At 35.7% G+C, this 23752-nt stretch overlaps 1 protein-coding gene across 2 annotated transcripts in view; it reads left to right on the forward strand.

The window, feature by feature from the left end:
• The window catches only part of RAF1 (Raf-1 proto-oncogene, serine/threonine kinase), a 78201-nt gene that overhangs the window by 3780 nt on the left and 50669 nt on the right, over positions 1-23752 (forward strand). The window lies entirely within an intron of this gene.

Raw genomic sequence — 23752 nt, forward strand, 5'->3', positions numbered from 1 at the left:
TTTTCTTGAGGAACACTTGACACATAGTTTTATTTTTAGACCAGATTCTAAGGGATCTTATTGGGTGGAGATTAACAATCCTAAAACTAGTTTAGAATTTTAAGACCTTTGTGATTTAGAGATTGTTTTGTTTTTGGTTAATGAATGGGAAGCAGCAGGCAAATGACAATTAATATTTTAGGGGTACCCAATATTTCTAACTGTTCCCAAGGACCTTGTGGACTATTACCATTTACAGTCTGTACATAATATTTTTTACTGTTTTACACCATATGTACTGTTTTAGTCAAGATGTTCTCCCCTATTTATTTTCTCCCAAGTTGCAATGGAAAGCAAAAGTGGTCTGATTTATTTGAAGCTTCTTAATACTAGCCATTACATTTGAACAAAGTATTCTCCATCCATGTACGTTTCTGATGGAAGAGTCAGGTGAATTTTCAACTGTTATTTCTTTGAAATTATGAGTTTTCATTCTTAATTTGACTATTTTGGAGGCATGCTTTTCAGCCTGCGGTAGTTTTTAACATCCATCCTTTGCTTAGTTTAGGGTACATGAAAAGATCCTGAGTTTTCACTGGAAGAGTATGACACTTGTTCTCTGTGGCAAATCTTAGGAAGCTCAGAGTTTCTGGGAGAGGCATTTTCTTGGATCCAGATCGATTGCTCAGAAAGGAGCTTCCATTTGTGTTTAAGAAAGTTTGTTGACAATAGAAAAAACTGGAAAGAGTTCAAATGTCCAACAATAATAAAATGATTAAGTAAACTGGTACAGCCACTTGATGGGGCACTACACTTTTTCATTAAATAATAGAATATCTGAAGCATTTAGGAGAGGGAAAATGCTGAACATGAAATTATGTATCTCGAATGATTACAGTTGTATAAAGAAACCTTAATACAATGGAATATTATTCCGTGCTGAAAAGAGCTGGTACATTTAACAACATGTATAAACCTTGCAAACATTGTGTCAGAGAAGCCAGTCAGAAAAGACCACATATTGTATGACTTCATTTACATGAAGGGTCCAGAAAAAGCAAATCCACAGAGACAGAAAGATTAGTGGTTACCAGGGCTGGAGGGAGTGGGTTGGAGGGAGTGTGGAATAAGCAGTGACTGTGATAATAGTTTCTTTTTGGGGAGATGAAAATGTCCTAAAATTGATTGTGGAGATGGATGCACAACTCTGTAAATATAAAAGAAACCATTGAATTGTACACTTTAAATGGGTGAGTTGTATGGTATGTGACTTACATCAAGTTGTTAAAAAAATCTCAAAGCCTACACATAGGAAAAAAATACATGTAGATATTAACAATGTGTTAAGCAGTAGAAATAAGTGTAATCCTCTTAATACTTTCCATATTCTCTGAATATAAATGTCTTTTTTAATAGAAAAGTATATTTAATAAAATTAAATTAATTCTGTTCATAGTGTGGGTTTTTGTGTCAGTCCAAACATTTGTGCACTGTCAGATTGCATTGACAACTATATTTTTGAGCTTCTTTCAGCTATTGTCTTCTTTCTCTAATTTGGGCTTGTATTACTGTTTGCCTTGACTGTTGTTAGAACTTTTGAACTGAACTCCTTTTTCTTAATTCTTCCTGTGTCAGTGAATTCTGTACATTACTGCCAGATTCACTTTCTTAATGTGTAGATTCTTGAAAATTAATTTTTATTAATTTTTTTTGGGTAATAAAATGACATGCCACAAAATTAAAAGGATATGGAAGTTATGCTATGTAAATTCTATTTTTCCCTTTATTTCCCAGCTACCCAGCTTTCTTAACTTGTATAGAAATAGCAGGTTCATATGTATGCTATTCTGTGATGATAGAGGAATATTCAAACTGGCCTTTCTTGTACAAATCTTCCAAGAGGCTTCACTGCCTCTCAGACTAAGCTACAGCTCTTGTTTCTAGGTCTCACTAATGTCGATTCCCCGTACTATCTTGAGTGGAATTCAGAAACAATTTTTTAACACTTAAGTGGGTGCAGGGTAAATAAGGCAAGTATGTTCCTGCTTTCAGCAACCTTATATGAGAAAGTGGCACAATTTCCTCATTTTTTAAATCTGTTCCTCTTTTAAGAGCCATTTTGAACACTGTCTTCTAAATATCATTTCCTGATCTTTTTCTCCTATTATTGTTTCCTTCCTTGAGCCACGCCTTAAAACTCTTCGCATTTATTTTTCTGTGGCCTTTACCATATAGTCATTTGTGAGGTTACTTATCTCATTAGTTACAAGCTGAAGTTAATGGTTCCTACTCAGTGTTCAGTTTCTTACTTACTGATATTTATGAAATAATTTTCCATCTGAGAAGCTGGGAGACCTGGCCTGTGTGCTTTGGTTAATTAATGTTGAATCTGAATTCCAACACTTAATGATGGATTTTATAAGACCTTTTATTTAAACTTAAATGGGTTGTGCAAATACTTTTTTGGTACTATGCACTGTAGACTGTATGTATTGTAATGTGTTTTATTAAAGTATTTCTAATTTTCTTAGAAGACTGTATCTTAATCATTTTTGAAAGCCCAGAGTTTAGCACAGTGGCTGGTCCTCATTGCAGCTCAGTCTTTTGAATATAAGGTGCTAAATAGTGTTTATTGAATTGAACTTTTTGTGTAGATGTCTTACGGCTCTGGCTAGACTTAAGCTCCGTAAAGGTGGGGCATGTCTTACCCTTGTTTATGGATCTCCCTACTAAAACTTTACTTGATTATATAACAAAAGATAATTGAATGAGTGGAGATAGAGAGGTTAATCACCTGTGTGGACTTAGTTCCTTCCTAAGGCTGAGCCATATACATACATGCTTACAATTAAGAGAATATACTTACCTCATATGCAAAACTTTGTAACTTAGGACATCTGTTGAAGGAGTTACCTTAAGAAGCTTCCCTCTCTATTGGGCTTTGTTTGTAGAGCTCTGGGCTCTCACTGCCTGCTCCATGAGGATTTGCCTGCTTTAGCTCCTCCCTGGCTCATTGGCTCAATACGTGGGAGAAGGCTTGACCAGAGAGAATGAAGGGATAAATGATACTGTTCTATCTTCCTTTGTCTTAGTCTAGACTGGAATTAGATGGTGACTGAATTGTGAGAGTGGAGATGTGGATAAAATGAGAGTTCCTGTGGCCAGGATTCTCACCTGGCAGTGGTTGACTAGCTCACTGCACACCTGTGGGCAATACATGGCTGTTGACTCTATATAAAGAGCTCCGCCCAGTGCTCTGAGCGTGACACGGTGGCAGGGCTGCAAGGCTGCAGGAGAGCAGAGCAGAGGCTGGAGTGGTGGCAGTGCTGAGGACAGAGGCCCAGAGGATGGCTGTGTGGGATGACTGTGCAGAGAGGCCCAGAGGACAGCTTTGTGGGACGGCTGTGCGGACAGAGGGGCCCAGAAGCAGAGACTGGCTTGCTGCATACAGACTCGCTCTGAGTGAATGGGTTTCTAGTGACTGACCTGCCACCTGGAAATAAAGTTGGGTATAACCCTTTCACCCCAAAGAACATTTTGCTGTCAATTTCTTTGGTCACACTGAATCCATAGTGAACTTGCCTGGGGCTGAAACCCACTGGCAAGGCAGGAGATCATGACGTTTATGATTAGTATTTCTCCAACTATCTGACAGTGCAAAATGGTCCGCTTAAGCTTTCTGGGGGGCACTGGTGGTAAACTATACCTAACATAAAATTTACCATTATAGTATTTATCAAGTGGCACTAAGTACATTGACAACATTGCGCAGCCATCTTAGCTTTCCATCTCCAAAACTTTTTCATCATCCCAAACAGAATTCTGTACCCATTAAAGAGTAACTCCCCATTTCTCCCTACCCTCAGTCTCTTATAAACTCTGCTTTTTCTCTATGAATTTGCCTATTCCAAGTACCTCATATAAGGGGAGTCATACAATATTTGTAATACTATATCTGGCTTTTTTTGTTTTCAAGGTTCATCCATATGTACCATGTATCAGAATATTCTTCCTTTTATGGCTGAGTAATATTCCTGTGTGTGTGTGTGTGTGTATGTGTTGTAAAATTTTTGGTTTACCCATTCATCTGTTGAACCCATCCATTGTTGCTACCTTTGGCTATTGTAAATAATGCTGCTGTGAATATTTGTTTACAAGTATCTGTTTTGAGTCTCTGCTTTCAATTCTTCTGAATATATGCCTAGGAATGCATAGAAATAGGAATTGCTGGATCATTGGGTAATTGTTTTTTAACTTTTCAAGGAACTGCCAAACTGTTTACCACAGTAACTATACCTTTTTACATTCTCATCAGCAATGTAGAAGGGTTCCAGTTTCTCCACATTTTTGTTATCTGTAAAAAAAAAACTTTCCATTTAAAAATTTTTTTATAGTAACTGTCCAGTGAATGTGAAGTGGCCCTAGGTTTTTTCTTATTGCTAATTAGGTCTAGTGGGCAAACCAGAAACTTAGAAGTTGGTTATATTTGCATCTGATGGACTTTTTCCTCATATAAGTTCTGAATATAGAGATTAATTAATTACACAAGTCATCTTTTTGAAAATAATAGTTTTTCAATAAGCAGGTACATATAGTTACCTTTATACTATCATGCCCTTTTTTTTAATTAAAAAAATTTTTTATTTTGGTATCATTAATCTACAATTACATGAGGAACATTATGTTTACTAGACTTCTGCCATCACCAAGTATCATGCCTTTTTAATCTGAATTATATTCAGTCAACCAGTGAAAGGTGATCTCAGTTAATCTTAAGTACAAAATGTAGGGTACTAAAAGAAGATCCCATTTTTACAAAGAAAAATATTTAGAAGTATATATGCATGGAAAAGACTGGAAACATATGTCCACAAATATTAGCAAGGTCCATTTATAGGTTATTTACTTTTTAATTTTCCATACTCTTCATTGTGACCCCCATGAACATCTGTTAGTGTATCTTTTTAAAAATTAGTAGATTGGGAAATACAAATTCCTGGGAAAAAACTGTATATGTATGTGCATGTAACATCTGTATGGGATTTTAAGGATGGAGAAGAACAAAGAATATTAGTTGACATTAGTTACTTGGTTTTGGAGTTAGATGGGGGAAGAAAGGGAAGTTATAAAGCAAAGAAAGGGTTAGGAAAAAAACACTTATTTATCATTTAGGTATATATCTTCAAAAAAAGACAGCAGGGTAAAAGCTTTAGAATGTACTGAGGATGGGGAAGGGTTGCTATTTATAATGGGTGTTTTGTAGTCATTAAATATGAAGATTTAAAATATAAGGAAAATGAAGTTATGTAAAAAGTAAAAAAGACGCTCTTTTTTTTCTTTACTCTCATTCCCTGGATACACTTTGGCTTTTGTTTTGCCTCTATGTCTGTCTGTTGAAATGCTGCCCCTTCGAGTTCAAATACTACAGTGAAATCATCCTTTATTGTCCACCTCTTCCTCTACTAAAGCTAGAAGTGACATTTCCACGTTCTGAATTCTTCTGGTAGTTTTCTTAAGAAGTTACCTCCTGCCCATGCCATCCCTCTTTAAAAAAGCTGCCATGTTTTGTTGTTGGCCTGCTTGTCCTAAAAGCTCTTAGCACAGTGTCTAGCACATAGTCTCTGGTAAATGGTGATTTTTTTTCTTCTACTTTAAAAGCTTCTGGAAGGCAAGGGCCCTGTCTTTCTGAACTTTATATTCTTGAAAGCAGCTAGCAGCTGAAAGTAGATTCTTAGAAGTTGTTGAGTGAAGAGTGCTCTTTAGTCTTCTATTCTTCTCATTTCTATGCCAGGTTGCAGTATGTACAGTGGTTCTTTAGGTTGTATACCAGTATTTTTATATGCTAGATAGTGATTCAGTATCCATGGAAGAGGGTTAGGATAAATATTATATCTTTTCCCCAGTGATATTTTATTCAGATATTTTAGCACCTAATTTTGTGCAAAGTACTATACTGGATGATGGAGGATATCAAGATGTAGGAAATACATATAGTTCTTTTCCTTAAGATATTCATGCTTTGGTCTATAATTATATAGGTTACATTTTCACATTTTATTACTTTTTTAATCCTATGGCCAGTAGCTGGGTATAATTTAGAGCTTTAGTGAAATTAGTGGTCTAATTTACAGGGAAAACATCACATGTCCTTGTTTTAAGAAAATTCTTGAAAAATAGATTAAAATATTTTCTGAAAAAAAAGATGCTGTCAGTTTCACAGGTATCTTATTGTAATTCTTATAAGTTCTTAAAGCAAGTAATATACTTACATTTGAGGATACCACTAAAACTAGGAAATCTTCCTGTATGAAAGCCATTGACTGTAAAGGAATTATAGGAGATATGGTTGAATCAGACGGCTGTTTCTTGAAATTGCTTTGGCAGGTTGTAAACATGGATTTGGAATACCTCATATCTCGAGGATAAATTCCAGTATCTGCCCAAATGGGAGAAGCTGGTGTGCAGAACAGTGGATTCACTTATTTTGTATTTCATACTTTTATTTTTGAGGAAGGCTAATGCTAGGAATTTTTTTTAATAACTCATTGATTAAGCAAGCTTTGCCACTACAATTCATGCCTTTTATGTGGAACAGAAATTAGTGGTACAAGGTTAAGTCAGAGTTTCCATGTATTAACTTAGCAGGATGAGATATTTTGGTGGTTTTGGTTTCCCTTCCTTCCCTTTTCACTGTGTAGCCATTTTTACTCCGTTATTACCTGGACATCAGAATGATCATCCCTAAACCATATTTTATTTGTCCATTATATGTTTTGGTATTTGTGTTAACGGTATACTTTGTAAATGGGTCTGTTCATTTTACAATTAGCAGTTGCTGCCTAAATGAAGATAATGACTGATTTGGAGATGAAAAGTAAAACTTAGGTTACACAAGAGTTCAGAGTGACCTAAAATGAAAATGATGAAAAACTAATTTGTGGCAAGAGTTAAAAATGAAATTGGCTACGGATGTCTTTCACTGTGGAACTGATGGCTTTAACAATTGTTTTGAACTAGCTGATTTTTAGCTTGTATTTTATTACCCTTTTTAAAAAGTTAGAATCTTTTCTAAAGTTGGACAGCCCCTGCTTGCTAACTTTCAGGGTAGTGTCACATTTCTTTGGGTGCGTTTATGCTGGCCAGTCATCTGATGCAGTTACCAGTTTGTGGTCAGAAATTGAGAAAGAGGAGTGAGGAAACTCAAAATATTGACACAAACACCACCTTGCGTGCATCAGGGTGCCCTTGTGGATTGGTTGGGAAACTGTAACCTAAGCCTTTTCCACACTAGTCATATTATTTCTAGCTTGAATGAGATAACACTTGATTTTTAAGTATTTGAGCATGTCTGTTCAGCAGAAATTTCATGTGTGAGGGTGATTTTTTCCAGTATTGTATGACCTGATTTTAAAAAAGAGACAAAACACTTACTCCCTTCAAGGAAACTGGAGGTAATTGTGTTCAATTATGTTTTGCGCTGTCAAAAAAAGTGTTTTTTAATAGGATAGTAGGCAGTTTCAGCCACCGTGCCTCTCGCACTGAGCATATATATGCTCTTGTGAGATTTTGATTGCCGTTGAAGAAAGTGTATCTATTCTTTCAGCATTCTTCATTCTCACAAGCCTTATAGTTTGTCCATCTCACAGTTAAGTGTGGTTCTTTTGTTTAAAGTTATATTTAAAAATGTGATCCCTAAAGATAAAAGCTTACCTTTATTGACTACTACCAGCCACGTAGTAGTTTACAGTAATTCTTTTCATCTTCCCAACAGCCTGATGATGATCTTTAAGGAGGAAGAAACAGATATGGAATAAATACCCTAAGTACAGGCCATCTACCTAATGAAAGATTAAAGGGATTTTCTGGAGTAATTGTGACATCATCCTGTCTCCTAGCTTCACCTTAGAATTTAACCCCTAAGTGTGATGCAGTTTTTGTTAGTTTTCTGGAAATGCCTCCTGCTTTATCATGTTCTTTATAACCTACAGTAGTTCTGTTTCTTTCTTACAGGCTTTAAATGATTGGCTGCACCTAATCATTTTATTGCTTCTTCAAGTAAATTATAAAAATTATTAGGGCAGCAATCAAATCCTAAACTCTCATTTTTTATTGAGCCTTCAGCAATACCCCTTTTGGAGAGTTGTCTTTCTTAAACTTTTGTTGACCTAAATAGAAATGATCATTTCCATTACTCTTTCTGTGAGAAGATAATGAATAGTTTTGCCTTTACTTTATGTGTGAAAACTTTTCTTCAAATCTTAAGTATTTAATTTAGGGATTTAGCTTAAAAGAACACTTTTAGAAACAGTCTTTCCAAAATATGTTTCCCTTCATGACTAATCAGTATTTCATAAACTTCTAGGAAACTTTCTGTCACTTGGTATATATAAAATTTAACCAGTTTATGCAAACACTTTGAGATTGTGGGATTACACTGAAGCCTTTAAAGCTTGGGGCGATTAGGGGGTACCCACTTAATGTTTTATCTTAAACATTTACCATTTAATGGAGGGATTCCTGCTTTGGAAAGTTTACTATGCTAATTTTGCCAGTTTTAATGAGAGTGTTTAAGAGGCTTGGAATTTTATATAATAGGTAGTACCCTGAAAAGTGAGCTTAGTGCAAAGATTTCTAGAATGATTGTATTGGCTTTTGTAATTTTAAAGGCTTATTAGACAAGAAATCAAAACTGAGTAGACACAAATAATGTGTTTGGATTAGTGTTCTGATCAGATTAGCTATTGGAGTATTACAAATAATGTACTTAGTTCATTTCATTGCTACCATTTTTCCTACTCTGTACTCCCAATCTATTTTCTAACTTTCTGATTTATCAGAAAGATAATTACAGTGTTAGAATATTTTAGTTAACTGATTAAAATATAACTGACATGTACTTCAAATAAAATGATATACCATGTATAGTTAAGAGAGCTACTTTTACAAGTATTTTACTTGAACAGTGAAATAGGATATTATATTTCTCTTAAGCATTAAGTCAATTTATAAGTTGAACATGTCATTTGGTTTATTTTCTTTTTGATATTAAATGTTATTTCTTCTGTTCTGGAGAAATAAAAGTTAGAAGTTTTTGAGGAAATGATAAATCTAGGCAGAGAGAGAGGTATTTTCCAAAAAGTTAATTATGGGTAGTTTAGGAGTTTGTTGTCATTCACAGTTCCAAGTTATAGACTAATGGGTAAAGCATCTAGAATTGCCTTATCCAGGCTCTGCAGAGGATCTCTGGGAATGTGGAAACAGTTTGTAAAGAGTAAACGAGTAAGAGAGTGTATAGCCAACATTATTCTGAGTAATAAAGCTAAACAAGTTCTTTCACAGTTGATCTGTACTTTGGAATGTAGAACTTAATTTTTGATAACATAGTCTAATTAAGAGCTTTAGGCTTTTAATTCAGAAAAACCTAGGCTGGAGGTTTAAGGGCTATCTGGAAGAGTTCCTGATTACTGTAGTCAGTAGAACCATCATTGTGTGTGTAACAAGTGATAATAATAAATAGCATCTACTATTTCAGGCTAACTATCCTTCTGATGTATTATTTGAACCTTCCATGTTATAAAACATGCCAAGTAGAGAGAAAAAAAATACAAGTACATCTTAAATATAGATGTCAGTAAGCACAAGGGCCGTTTAAAAATACAGAAACCTTAGTGTATTCATGTCATTTATGCCTGATGTAGGCTCTTAAGGTTCTTGCTACCACTTCCTCCTCTCAAAACAAGGAGAAACACAGGGCAGCTAAGTAATATTACAACATAATTTTAACTCTAGGGCAGTGCTCAGGTTATTTTGATGCATAGGAATTCTTTTGTGTTGACTAATATTCAGAATTAATGAGTAAGGTTTGTAGTTCAGCAGTCTTCTAATTACATGGAGATTTTATTTTAACCTGCATTTTATTACCAACTCGAGGGAGAAATTTCTTGAAATGAAGACAAAAAAGAATGCCTCAAGAAAATTATAAAATCTTCATTGTATTTGTCTTAAACCCTTGCCCATTCGCTGCAGAATGTAAGAGCTTTCTGAATAAAAGATTAGTTTTGATATACCTTCTGTTATATATCATTTAATGGATAAGAAGAAAGAGCAAGTCAGAAAAAGCATTAGAAATACAGCTGCTTAAATATAGTGAATTCATATAAAATTGTTTATTATCTAGAAATGAAATAAAAATCTCTTAAGGAAATTTAAATGGCTATGATATATAAGGCATGGTATATATTTTCCTTTCTGCCACCTACAGATAGGATACATTACTTACAAACAGTATTTATTTCAAAGTAGTATAATAGTAACAGCATTAAATAATTTTTTAAAAATCAGTATATTATAACAGCTGTAATTTAGAGTCTGAAGATCTGAATTTTTTTGCTTCTCAAATTGTCATTAAGTCTTTTGAACATCACATTTTCTTTTTCTAAAAAAAAAAAGATAGGAATAATATCTGCTTTAGCTTGGTTAATTCTAACAGTCCTGTGAAGTGATTGAGAAGGGAGGTGAATAAATTGTAAAGTTCTGTAAAAGTTCAAATTCTCTTGACTGAAGTAAACTTTCTGGAGTCAGTCTCAATCACACAGAATGCACTGCTACATTCTCAGAAACTAGGCTTTAGATAGATTAAGAATCGCTTAAAACCTCATTTAACACCCAAATTCTGGCTACCTTACTCTTGAGTTGCTCTACAACTTTAATATTTTTAAGTGATATACAGTATTTGAAGAAAAACTCAAAAATGTTTTTCATAGTGTCTGATTATAAATATTGATGATTTATTAAGGCATTTTTGAAGAAAACTTAAAGTGTCTGTGAAGTATTTATTGTGTGTGTTTCCCTCCTCAGAAGGGCAGTAATAAAAATTGTTTGGCTGAGGTCAACCTTAAGTCCAAGTTTGCCCAGCTGTTTGGCTTGACTTGTTTAGGCAGAAGTTTTTGGACTTTCTAGTTCTTGTACACTGAACTCTGAAAGTTTCCTGGATTATTCAGGATTGTTACAATTAGTTTTTCTTACCATGGTCCTAAGAAATCCAACCCTCTTTCAGGAGAGGGGCTGTGACTAGAGACCCATTGAGAAGGGTGAGTGAGTGCGCTTGTGTGGTCTGTCTCCAGGAGTTGGTAGAGAAACATTTCTACTCAAACGTTTGTGCCTCAGAGTAGGCTTTAAACACAGGACTTCACAGGATGGGATTCTAATCACCTAAAATTATACCCTGTGTACTGGTAGTTAATTTCTGTAATTGTAGTCTTATCAGATCTGACTTGTCCTGAGGCTACTTTATAGTATTTTGTGTGTGGGCTGATGCCTAATAATCTTGCACTTGACACATAGTATTGCTTTCAAAACATTTTTTATAGCATCTGGTAAACTCAGAAAGCAAAAACAGTGAAACCCTCCCAGGATTTTATATTTTACTTATCTGGCATTGTCTGTTCATTTTTATAAATGCCTCTGAATGCAGCAGTTCATTGAGATTATTGCTAACCCGGGCCACAGGGGGTGAGAAAGCTCACAAGAATGGGTTGAGTTTAAACTGCCTTTATCACAACTCAGTATTCCCTTTGATGATGAGAATCAGAATAAATTAAACAGGGCTCTTTGTAAGATTGCTTCTCAACGGTTTACTAGGAATTTTACTAGGAAATAGCTTGATTCCTTTTAAAACTGAACAAATTTTCACAAACATAGTATAGCCCCTGTAGTTGCAACCCTCTTACTTTGTTCCATCCTTAACATGTTTGCATACCCAAGAGTATTCCTACCTGCTGTAACCAGTTTCTCAGCCACATGGTGCTTTGTCTATATTGGGGCATGAGGGCTGTGGAAACACTTCTCAGAACTCTGCAGACTCTGTGGAAATACAGTACAACTTTTTGCCTTAGCCAGCATAATGTGACTTCTCTGCTGATGCCTAGGGGTTGAGTGGTAGGTACTGTGCTCTAACCAGCCTTTTGATTTGTTGCCTAAGGAAAGAAGTGTGATATTATGGGGAGGATTTGTATCTTGCCTTACCAATGTTTAGACAATCTTACTTCTTGAAAGTGTAAGGAGTTGAAAATCACTGGCTTCCTGCTTCTGTTCTTCTCTTTCTTTAGAGCTTTCCTTTTGGCGAGGAGCAAAAAACTAATTATACTGGCACATGTTGTTCATGGAAACCTTCAGGAATGTATTCCTGATTTAAAAATATTAACTTATTGTAAAAGTTGAGTTTTTCTTAACATTCCTGTATCTTATCTTATTCAAAAAGGAGTTCGAGGAATTTATGTTAAACCAAAGAAATCAGCTAATAGCAGTGGTCTTTAAATTAATTTGTTGACATTCAGCAGTCCCTTGTTTGTATTCACTGAAAAATTGGTTTCATCCTTTCACTAAAGTGGAAAATTATTTTTAGGGTTATAGCGTTATGACCTATGGTATTTGGATCATAGCAAATACAGAGAAAGTAGTGATTACTCTCCAGTTACAGAATCATTTGCAAGCATGAAGTAAAAATGTTGCGGTTTTCCCATATTTTAGCTTTTGCATGTTCTGGAAATTGCTGAAAATAGAAACAAAATTTAAAGTTTTTTTTTTCTCTCTCAGTTTTACTAAATGTTGAGTTTCATGGCATGACAACTTATATGTATGAAGACTATTTGAAATTAACATCCAAGAATCTGAATTTTAGCATTATATGGTCATCCTTAAGAAAACATTCTTGTTTGGGACACTTAACCAAAATATTGGGGAATTATTGCATTTCCTTTAAGCTGAACTGAAATCTCCAAATCTGAAATCCTTCTCTTTCTATACATTCTTTTGCATTCTCGTGATACTATGCATGTTTAAAAACACATTTTAATAGGGGCACTGCGGTTTAAAACCACTTTTTATTTTCAACAGTGTATACTTAGGACATTGGGTATGTGTGTAGATGGAAAATGTTTACAGTTTCGTGTGACAAAACAGGTGAACAAGAATGCTGCTTGGTTTTCGTTTTTAAATAAAACAACTATGAAGGGAATGCTTAAATAGCACTAGTAAATCAAACTTTGGAAATAACTCCATCATAGAATTCCATAATGGCTTCAGCTGGGTATTGTCAGCTGGTTTTTGTCTGAGATCTGTCTGATGAGTTATTTGACTTTAGCTGACTGCCAATTAACAGTTACTGAGCCTGTTCTACAGTTGTAGAATTCTACAATTGTCAGTGTTCTAGTCCCAGAGTGTAACCCCTCAGCATAGTGTGCTTCACAAATGGCTGCACTGATGTCTGTTAGAACTCAGCACTTATTGTACCAGAAGCCAGCATTTGTTATTCATTGAGGAAATGTCTTAGGGGCTTACTGTATGCTAGACACTGTCAAAGGTGATGGGTTTTAAAGGTGAACCGAACTTAGCTTCATACTACCTAGTGGGGTAGGCAGATGATAATCATTAGGTAGGCAGATGTCTAATATAATTTCAAAGTATATTAGATGGGGTAAAGTATTAGGAAAACAATAAAGGTGAGTAAAGAGAGAAGGATGATGGGAGGGGCAGGATACACTTGAACAGGGTGATCAAGGAGGTCCTCTTTGAGGAGAGACATTTGAGTAGAAACATGGTTGACAAGAAGCTAGCAGCAGAAAGGCCAGAGTGACAGAAATAAGGTGAGCAAGAGAGAGAGGGGTAGGAGATGAGGTAGAAAAGGGAGATAGAGGCCAGTTTGTCTTGTAAGCCCTTGTAGGTCATATTTAAAGAATTTGGGTTTTATTTTGAGTGTGATGGGTAACTGATAGAGGATTTCAGTAGAGGAAAATGTGACTGGATTTGTGTTTTAAGATCACTATGTAGAAAGCAGATTTAAGAGATTGGGAGTAGACATTGTGACACTTGGAGTAATCCAGGCAAGAGAATGATGGTGGTTTAGGTTAGATTGGTTGGTGTTATAAAGTGGTTGCATTTTTGAAGGAGGAACTGATAGGATATGATGTATGATTAAATGTGGTAGGTGAGGAAAAGAAAGGAATCAAGGATACTATCTAGGTTACTTTGTTGTGCCCATAAAAGCACTGTTACATTATTATCAATAGTAATAGAGCTGTCATGTAGTAAGTAGCTCTTGTAGGTTGTGTCCAACTATGTACTAGACATTGAATTTTGCTTTTTTTTGTAGTTCTGCATTTACTTCCCACACAACATCTTAAAATACAGTTGTGCTCCTTTTATAGATGAAGAAATTAAGGCTTAGATGTGGTTTGCCCAGGTCCACACAGCTAAGGTTATTCAACCACAGGTCTGACTTCAGCGCGCATGCTCAGTTTATTTAGTCAACTTTTGCTTGACAAATACTCTTCTAGGAGGCAAGTATGCAGAGGTACTGAGTCACTGCTCTCATGGAGTTTTATACATTTATAATTTGTGTGTTAAAAGAATCTTACTATAAAAATGTATGTAGTTTTGTGGTCCAAGTGTGTAGGGAAACCTTGCTTACATGATTGTTGGATTTTTGGTAGCCTTAATCCCCTGGAATATAGCTTTGATCTTGTAAGCTTAAAATAGAGCCTTTTCATTATTCAGGAGGCTAGGTGCCTGGGCTTTTTTCTTCCTGTTGTGCTCCTTTATACACAAGTTTGATTATCTCAAATTTTCCTCAAGTCAGGTTGTCAACAGCAAATGCTGAGGAGTAGGGGAGTTAAAAGAGGTAAATACAGTGGTAGTCAGAAGTGGCACTGGCCCCCAGGGTGTAAGAAGTATCTGAAGAATACAAAGAGAGAGTACTCTGTTGTGTTACATTCTTACCATTACTGGTTTTGAAACTTTTCCATCAAACTACTACCAGTGTTAGGAAAGATTAAATGCCTACTCTTTAAGAGGAAAGTTCTTTGAATCATGTTTTATCTTAAATCTTTCTTGTTTTTTTAATTGAGGAAATTAACATACTACATAATATTAGTTTCAGATGTATGTCATTATGTTTTGGTACTTGTATATGTTGGGAAATGATCATCACCACAATAAATCTAGTTAAAGTCTTTCACCATGCATAGTTAGATTTTTTTTTTTCTTGTGAGAACCTTGAAGATTTACTCTTAGCAATTTTCAAATATTCAGTGTAGTCTTATTAACTATAGGTGCCATGCTGCACATGACATCCCTGTGACTTGTTTCTTTTATAACTGGAAGTTTGTGCCTTTTGACTCCTATTTACCTTCATCAATTTTGTCCATCCCCTGCCTCTAGCAGCCACCGATCTGTTCTCTTTTATCTATGAGCTTTGTGTGTGTGTGTTTATTTTTTGTTTTTCCATTTGGGGATTTAATTTTTTTAGTTAAACTATATACTATAAAATGCACAAATTTCAGTGTATAGGTCGTTGAATTTTGTGTGTATACATTCATACAACTTTAACCCAGATCAAGATATCAAACATTCTCACTGATTTTTTTTCCCTCTTAACCTGTTTCACCCATCCCCTTACCCCCACCCCTGTGGCAACCACTGGTCTGTTCTCTGTGGTGGGTTTTTGTTTTTTTTTTTTAGATTCCACATATGCTTTCTCTGACTTAATTCACTTAGCACGATGCTCTCAATTCATCCATGTTTCAAATGGCAAGATTTCCTAACAAGTGTTGGTGAAGATGTGGAGAAAAGGAAACCCTCCTATACTATTGGGGGGAATGTAAATTGGTGCAGCCACTATGGAAGAAATCATGGAGGTTCTTTAAAAAACTAAAATAGAAATATATCGTACAACCCAGTAATTCCAATTCTGTGAATTTACCTAAAGAAAACAAAATCACTGGATCAAAAAGACATGTGCACCCCTGTGTTTATCATAGCAATATTTACGATAGCTAAGACATGGAAGCAACCAAAGTGCCCATCGGTAGATGGATGGATAAAGAAGATAGCATACATACACACAATGGAATATTATTCAGCCATAAAAAGAAAGAAATCTTGCCATTTGCAACAACATGGGTGGACCTAGAGGGTATTATGCTGAGTGAAATAAGCCAGGCAAAGGAGGACATTTATACCATATGATTTCACTTATATGTGGAATCTAAAAAAAGACTAATTAAAACAGAAATAGTCTAATAGTGAGAAGAGACTAGTGGTTACCACTGGGGAGGGGCTGAGGTGAGTGGGTGAAATAGGTGAAGGGATAAAGAGGCACAAAATCTTAATTATAATATAAATTAGTTACAGAGATGAAAGTACAGCATAGAGAACACAGTTAATACTGTCATTGCTTTCTGTCTTCATAGTAACTATACTAATTGGGGTGAGAATTTAATAATGTAGATAACTGTCAAATTACTAGGTTTGTATTGAAGGTAGTATAATATTGTATGTCAGCTATACTTCAGTTAAAAAACAGATAGCAGGATTTCATTCTTTTTTATTGCTGAATAATATTCCACTGTATGTCTAAATCTCATTTTCTTTACCCATTCACCCATTGATTGACAATTAGGTTATATCATCTTGGCTGTTATAAATAATGCTGCAGTGAACATGGGGGTTTGTATATCTTTTTAAGTTAGTGTTAAAATTTTCTTCAGATAAATACCCAGAAGTGAAATTGCTGAATCATATGGAATTCTATTTTTAATTTTTTGAAGAACCTCCAGACTGTTTTCCATAGTGGCTGCACCATTTTACATCACCATCAGCATACAGGAGCCCTTTTCTCTACATCCTCGCCAACACTTGTTGTTTCTTGTCTTTTTGATAACAGCTAGTTTGACAGGTGTGAGGTGGTTTTGATTTGCATTTCTCTGATGATTAGTGATGTTGAACATATTTTCATGTAGCTGTTGGCTACTTGTATGTCTTCTTTGGAAAAATGTGTCTTCATATTCTCTGCCTGTTTTTTAATCAGATCATTTATTTTTTGCTTTTGAGTTTTATGAGTTCTTTATATATTTTGGGTATTAATTCTTTATCAGATATGTGATTTGCAAATGTTTTCTTCCCATTCAGTAGGTTCCCTTTCATTTTGTTTACTGTTTCCTTTTTGTGCAGATTTTTATTTTGATGTTAGTCCCACTTGTTTATTTCTGCTTTAGTTAGCCTTTCTTGTGTCAGATCCAAAAAATCATCACCAAGACTGGTGTCAGGGAGCTTACCATTATGTTTTCTTCAATGATTTGTGATTTTTACCTCACAATAGGTGTATTATAAAAACATTAAAAAATATTGGCTTATCTTATTAACCTCAGTCAAGTCTCTGTAAAATTGTTACAGGACAATCTATATTTATATTAAGTCAATCAGAGGTTACTTACTACAGTAATTTGTAAATCATTAAGAAAAGGTTATTTAGTCTATTTGGAAAGCTAGCAGAATTTTCTATATTAGAAAATTGTAATATGTGTTAGATTTTCATAGCACCAGAATCATCATAAGATGTTAAAGGTAGAAGAATCACTATAGGTTATCTTATCCCACACCGTATTTTTCAGAGGAGGTAACGTGAGGCCCAAAGAGGTAGTGACTTATTTATGGTCACATTTGTAGTTGGTTGCAGAGCTTAGATTTAAATTTAGGTAAGGCAAATTATGTAACTTTTTTGAATTTTACCCTTTGAGATTAAGAACATTTACCTCATAGTTATGTGGATTAAATGAAATTGTATACAAACACCTATAAGCTCTGGACCTACCCACGCTGTGCAAAACACGCTGGGTTTTGTTTTTCTTCAAGTGTTTCTTCAAGTGTCAAGTCTGTCCCTTTTCTGTTACATCTCATATTTCCCTTTATGGCACTTTTATTTCCTTGGTCCCAGTGACGTATGTGTTCCAGAGAAGCAACTAAATGAGAAAAATTCTGGTATTATGTCCCCTGCCTGCTCACAGGGCTATAGTCTTCCAAGAATGTTTCCCTGAGTTTGGCTAGGGAAGAGAGCTGCAGGGATTAAAGACCGGTGTTGCTTGCTTGATATGTCATGGGTGGGTGTTTTATGAACAGTGGTGATGTCTGAGAAGCTTGAATTTTTATTGTACCATATAACAAATATGTGCAGGTCAATTTAAGGATACCTGTATAAGCTCCCTCCTTTAATCCCTTGATCTTGGTGATTGTGACCTGTAAACCAGTGAAGACACCTGTTTGTTTGTTTCTCTCTTTCATAGTAACTGTATCATGTATTTTAATCTGAGGAACTGTCAACCCTTATTCCCTGTTACATAGCCATTCAGTTTTTTAAAAAAATCAAAGTATCTTTGATATACAGTCTTATGTTGGTTTCATATACAACACAGTGGTTCAGCAGTTGTCCGCAATCCTTGCCCCCTCTAGTGCGGTTACTATCTATCAATGTAGTAAGATGTTACAGAATCATTGACTATCTTCTGCATTCTGTACTACAGTCCCCATGACCAATTTATATTGTGATTGTGAATTACTGTGTCCCTTTATCCCTTCACCCTCCCCCTCACACCCACACCAACCCTTCTCCCTTGGTAACCACTAGTCCCTTGTCGGTGTCTGTGAGTATACTGCTATTTTGTTTCTTCTATTTTGCTTTGTTTTTACACTCCACAAATAAGTGAAATCATTTGATATTTCTTTTTCTCTGCCTGGCTTTGAATTTCACTGAGGATAGTACCCTCTAGATCAATCTATGTTGTTGCAAATAGCAGGATTTCTTTTCTTTTTATGGCTGAATAATATTCCATTGTGTGTATGTATTACATCTTCTTTATCCATTCATCTATTGACGGACACATAGGTTGCTTCTGTATTTTGACCATTGCAGATAGTGCAACAATAAATATAGGAGTGTATATATCTTTTCAAATCAGGGATTTTGTTTTCTTTGGGTAAATTCCTAGGAGTGGAATTACTGGGTCAAATGGTATTTCTATTTTTAGTTTTTTGAGGAACCTTCATATTGCATTCCGCAGCACTTGCACCAATTGGCATTCCCACCAACAGTGTAGAAGGGTTCCCATTTCTCTGCATCTTCACCAGCATTTGTATTTCTTGTCTTTTGGATAGTATAGCCATTCAGTCTTAATGAGATTAAACCCATTCTTAGCTCTAGGGGAGAGTCATACCCCCAACCCTGGACAACCACTAATCTACTTTCTTAGACAACTGCTCATCTACTTTATATTTCTATGGACTTACCTATTCTGGACTTTTATATGAGTGGAATCATGCAATATGTGGACTTTTGTGACTGGCTTCTTTCACTTAGCATATTTTCAAGGTTCACCCATGTTGTAGCATTTATCAGTTTTCCTTTCCTTTTTTATGACTAAGTAATATTCCATTGTTTGGGTCTACTACATTTTATTTATCCATTCATTGGATGATGGGTGTTTGAGCTCTTCCCAACTTTTCAGCTATTAGGAATAATGCTGCTGTAAACATTTAAATGTTCTCAGGTTCCGATAACCTGAAAGTCTGCCCTGAAGTCCTGTATCCTATAATTTCAGTCTGTAGGAAAGAGAAAAAAAAGCTTAATGTTTTTTATTGCTCTGGGCAGGCTTTTGGAAGGCAAATAAATAATTTTGTTAGGTCTTATTTAGAAATATTGAAAGTAACCTGAGGATATTTTTTAAATTACACTTGGAGTCCACTGGGGTCCTGAAACTCTAATCTAGAAGTAGGACTGATCTAGTTCTATCCACCTCTGTTTTAAGATGAAGCCACAAGGTCCACGGCAGTGCATGGGCCTACCCAGTGCCTCCAAATTTAGTGTCATTTACTTTAATAGTGTTTTGATCTGTAATGAACAACATACTATCTTCTTTTTTTTTAATGACATGATAGGTTTAGACAACTATAACCATTCTTTAAAAATTTTTTTTATCATCATAAAATATACATAATTTACCATCTTACCATTTTTAAGTGTACAGTTCAGTGGCATTAAGTACATTCACACTGTTGAAACCACCACCACCACCATCCATCTCCAGAAATTTTTCATTATCCTAGACAAGCTCTGTATCCATTAAACTCCCCACCACCCTTTATCCCTCTTGCCTCAGGCAACTAACTACATTTTACTTTCTGCTGTATGAATTTTGACTACTCTAGGTATGTCATTAAGTGGAATCATACAATATTTGTCCTTTTATGACCAGGTCATTTTGCTTAGCATAATGTTTCAAAGTTCATCCATGTTGTAGCATGCTATAAGAATCTCCTTTTTAATTTGTTCTACATGTAAGAACTTGTTTGTTATGCCTCAGAAGATTGGAGACTGACGAAAATTAGGCTTGGGGTGGATTAATGATTGTGCATTGAGCACTGAGTCCCCTATACAGAATTTTATTGTTGTTAACAACCATTTGATCAATAAATATGAGAGATGCCCTCACAAAAAAAAAAACAAAACAAAACAAAAAAAAAAAAAGGACAGACTTCCAATGGTAAAATAAATAAGTAACCGGGATGTAATGTATAGCATAAGGAATATAGTCAAGATATTGTAACAGCTTGGTAGGGTGATAGCTGGAACCTAGAATTATGTATATAAATGTTCTACCACTGTGTTGTACACTTGAAACTAATGTAATGTAATACTGTGCATCAACTACCCTTCAATAAAAAATAATAATTAAAAAAAAAAAAAAAAAGAATCTCCTTTTTTTTAAAATTTTTATTTTGGTATCATTAATCTACAATTACATGGGGAACATTATGTTTACTAGACTCCCCCCATCACCAAGTCCCCCCCACATGCCCCATTACAGTCACTGTCCATCAGTGTAGTAAGATACTGTAGAATCACTACTTGTCTTCTCTGTGTTGCACAGCCCTCCCTGTGGCCCCCCATTATACATGCTAATCGTAATGCCCCCTTTCTTTCCCTCCCCCCACCTTATCCCTCCCTTTCCACCCATCCTCCCCAGTCCCTTTCCCTTTGGTAACTGTTAGTCCATTCTTGGGTTCTGTGAGTCTGCTGCTGTTTTGTTCCTTCAGTTTTTTTCTTTGTTCTTATACTCCACATATGAGTGAAATCATGTGGTACTTGTCTTTCTCTGCCTGGCTTATTTCACTGAGCATAATACCCTCTAGCTCCATCCATGTTGTTGCAAATGGTAGGATTTGTTTTCTTATGGCTGAATAGTATTCCATTGTGTATATGTACCACATCTTCTTTATCCATTCAGAATCTCCTTGCTTTTTAAGGCTTAATAATACTTACTTGTTATGTATATAACACATTTTATTACCAATTCATCAGTTCTTGGACACTTGGGTTGCTTCCATCTCCCTTTTGGTTATTGTGAATAATGCTGCTATGAATATGGATATGTAAATATTTCTTAAGTGTCCCTGCTTTTGAGTCTATATCCAGAAGTAGACTTGCTGGATTATACAGCAATTCTATTTTTAATTTTTTGAGGGACCACCGTACTGTTTTCCACAGCGACTGCACAATACTACATTCCCACCAGCAAAGCATAAAAGTTCTAGTGTGTCCACAGCCTTATTAATGCTGCTTCTCTTTTTCTTTTTTTGATAACAGCCACCCTAATAGGTGGGAAAGGGTGTGTCATGGTTTCGATTTTCATTTTGCTACTGAGTATTGATGTTCAGCACCTTTTCATTTTTTATTGGCTGTTCCTGTATAATTTATTCAAATCCTTTGCCTATTTTTAAATTGGGTTGCTTTTTTTATTACTGAGTTGTAAGATTCTTTATTCTATATGCAAGTACCTTGTCAGATGATTTGCAAATATTTTCTCTCATTCTTTGGGTTGTCCTTTGACTTTCTTGATGGTGTCCTTGGAAGCACTATTAAAGTTGTTAATTTTGAGAACGTCCAATTTACCTGCCTTTTACTGCTTGTGCTTTTTTTTTTTCTAATTAAGGTATCATTGATATACAGTCTTAAGAAGGTTTCACATGAGCAACATTGTGGTTACTACATTCCCCCCCATTATCAAGTCCCTGCCACCTACCTCACTGTCCATCAGCATAGTAAGGTGCTATAAACTCACTACTTGTCTTCTCTGGGCTATACTGCCTTCCCCTTGCCCCCCACTACATTATGTGTGCTCATCATAATACCCCTTAATCCCCTTCTCCCTCCCTTCCCACCCACCCTTCCTATCCCCTTTTCCTTTGGTAACCGCTTGTCCATTCTTGGGTTTCTGTGAGTCTGCTGCTGTTTTGTTCCTTCAGTTTTTGCTTTGTTGTTATACTCCACAAATGAGTGAAATCATTTTGCTTGTGCTTTTGATGTTATATTTGAGAAGCCACTGCCAAATCCAAGATCAGGATGATTTACTCCTGTGTTTTCTTTTAAGTGTTTTATAGTTTTAGCCCTCACATTTAGGTCTTGATCCATTGGGTTAACTTTTTTACATGCTGTGAAGTAGGGGTCCAATTTGATTTATTTGTATATGGATATTCAGTTGTCCTAGCCCCACCCATGCTGGGACTATTGAATTGTTGGGCACCTTTCTCAGTTCTGTTTCATAGATCTATGTGTCTGTCCTTTTATCAGTACCGCACTGTCTTAGATTACTGTGGCTTTGTAATAAGCTTCGAAATTGGGAAGCATGTGTCTTCCAACTTTGTTCTTTTTAAAGATTGTTTTGGCTATTCTGGATCCCTTGAGTTTTGATATGATTTTCAAGGGTCAGCATGTCAATTTCTAGAAAGAAGCTTATACTGGTAGGTTTGTACTGAATCAATAGATCAGTTTGGAGTATGTTGCCATCCAAAGGGCAGACTTGCTTTTACTGTTTTGGACATACATGGGCCAGCATTCTCATCAAAGCTTCTAAGTTTACATGTTCTCTGTTCCGAGGACCATTCTGTGTAGTTTCTCAATTTTAAATCAAGTCCCACCTTGGATCCTTGCTCCATTCAGTTGTACTGTGGCATAGAGGGGCCGGATCATTGGAATACAAACATGCAAACATTGCTGCTTGGGGCTTATTCCTGCAGTTGAAGGAAGTTCTCAGAAGACGAGTGTGGGTTTGACAGACAGCAGAGTTGTCCACCACACTTTTCAGTAATGGAAGGTACTAGTTATGGGTGGAAAGGCTGTGAAACATTTGGCAAGTAGAGTGAAATAGAGCCTTGAGGTATATCCATGGCTGGGGAAGAGGAAAAATAGAAGGCAGCAAGGCAGGTAGGAGAGGCCCAGTTGGGGACAGAAGAAACTCGTCGAAGTGCAGTATAATCAAACTCTCCTTAGGAGGAAGAAGGAACATTAGGCTGAGAAAACTCTTTAAATTTGATTGCTAGCATTTTATTGGTGATCAGACTTTCTTAAAAACCTGACAGGTAAGTAATGGTAAAGTACAAGTCATTTATTTAAAGAATGCCTTACCTCTGCTAGACAATCAGCATTACTAATCAGGGAAATGCAAATAAAAACCCCAATGAGTTATCACCTCACACCATGGAAGAATGGCTAGTGTTAAAAAGATAAGAAATAACAAGTGTTGGTGAGGATGTGGAGAATAGGGAACCTTCATGCACTGTTAGTGGGAATGTGTAATTGGTGCAGCCACTATGGAAAACAGAATGGAGGGTACTTAAAAAATTAAAAATAGAACTACATTATGATCTGGTAGTTCACTTCTGGGTTATTTATCTGAAGAAAATGAAAACACTAATGTGAAATGGCATATGCACCCCTATGTTCATTGCAGCATTATTTACAGCCTGAGTGTCCATCAGCAGATGAATGGATGAATAAAGAAGATGGGGCACACATACTGCGAAATATTACTCAGCCATTAAAAAGAACAAAGGCTTGCTGTTTTCTACAGTGTTAGACCTAGAGGGTATTATGCTAAGTGAAATAAGT

Source organism: Manis pentadactyla, chromosome 1 (genome assembly GCF_030020395.1).
Source record: "Manis pentadactyla isolate mManPen7 chromosome 1, mManPen7.hap1, whole genome shotgun sequence".
Lineage (NCBI taxonomy): Eukaryota > Metazoa > Chordata > Mammalia > Pholidota > Manidae > Manis > Manis pentadactyla.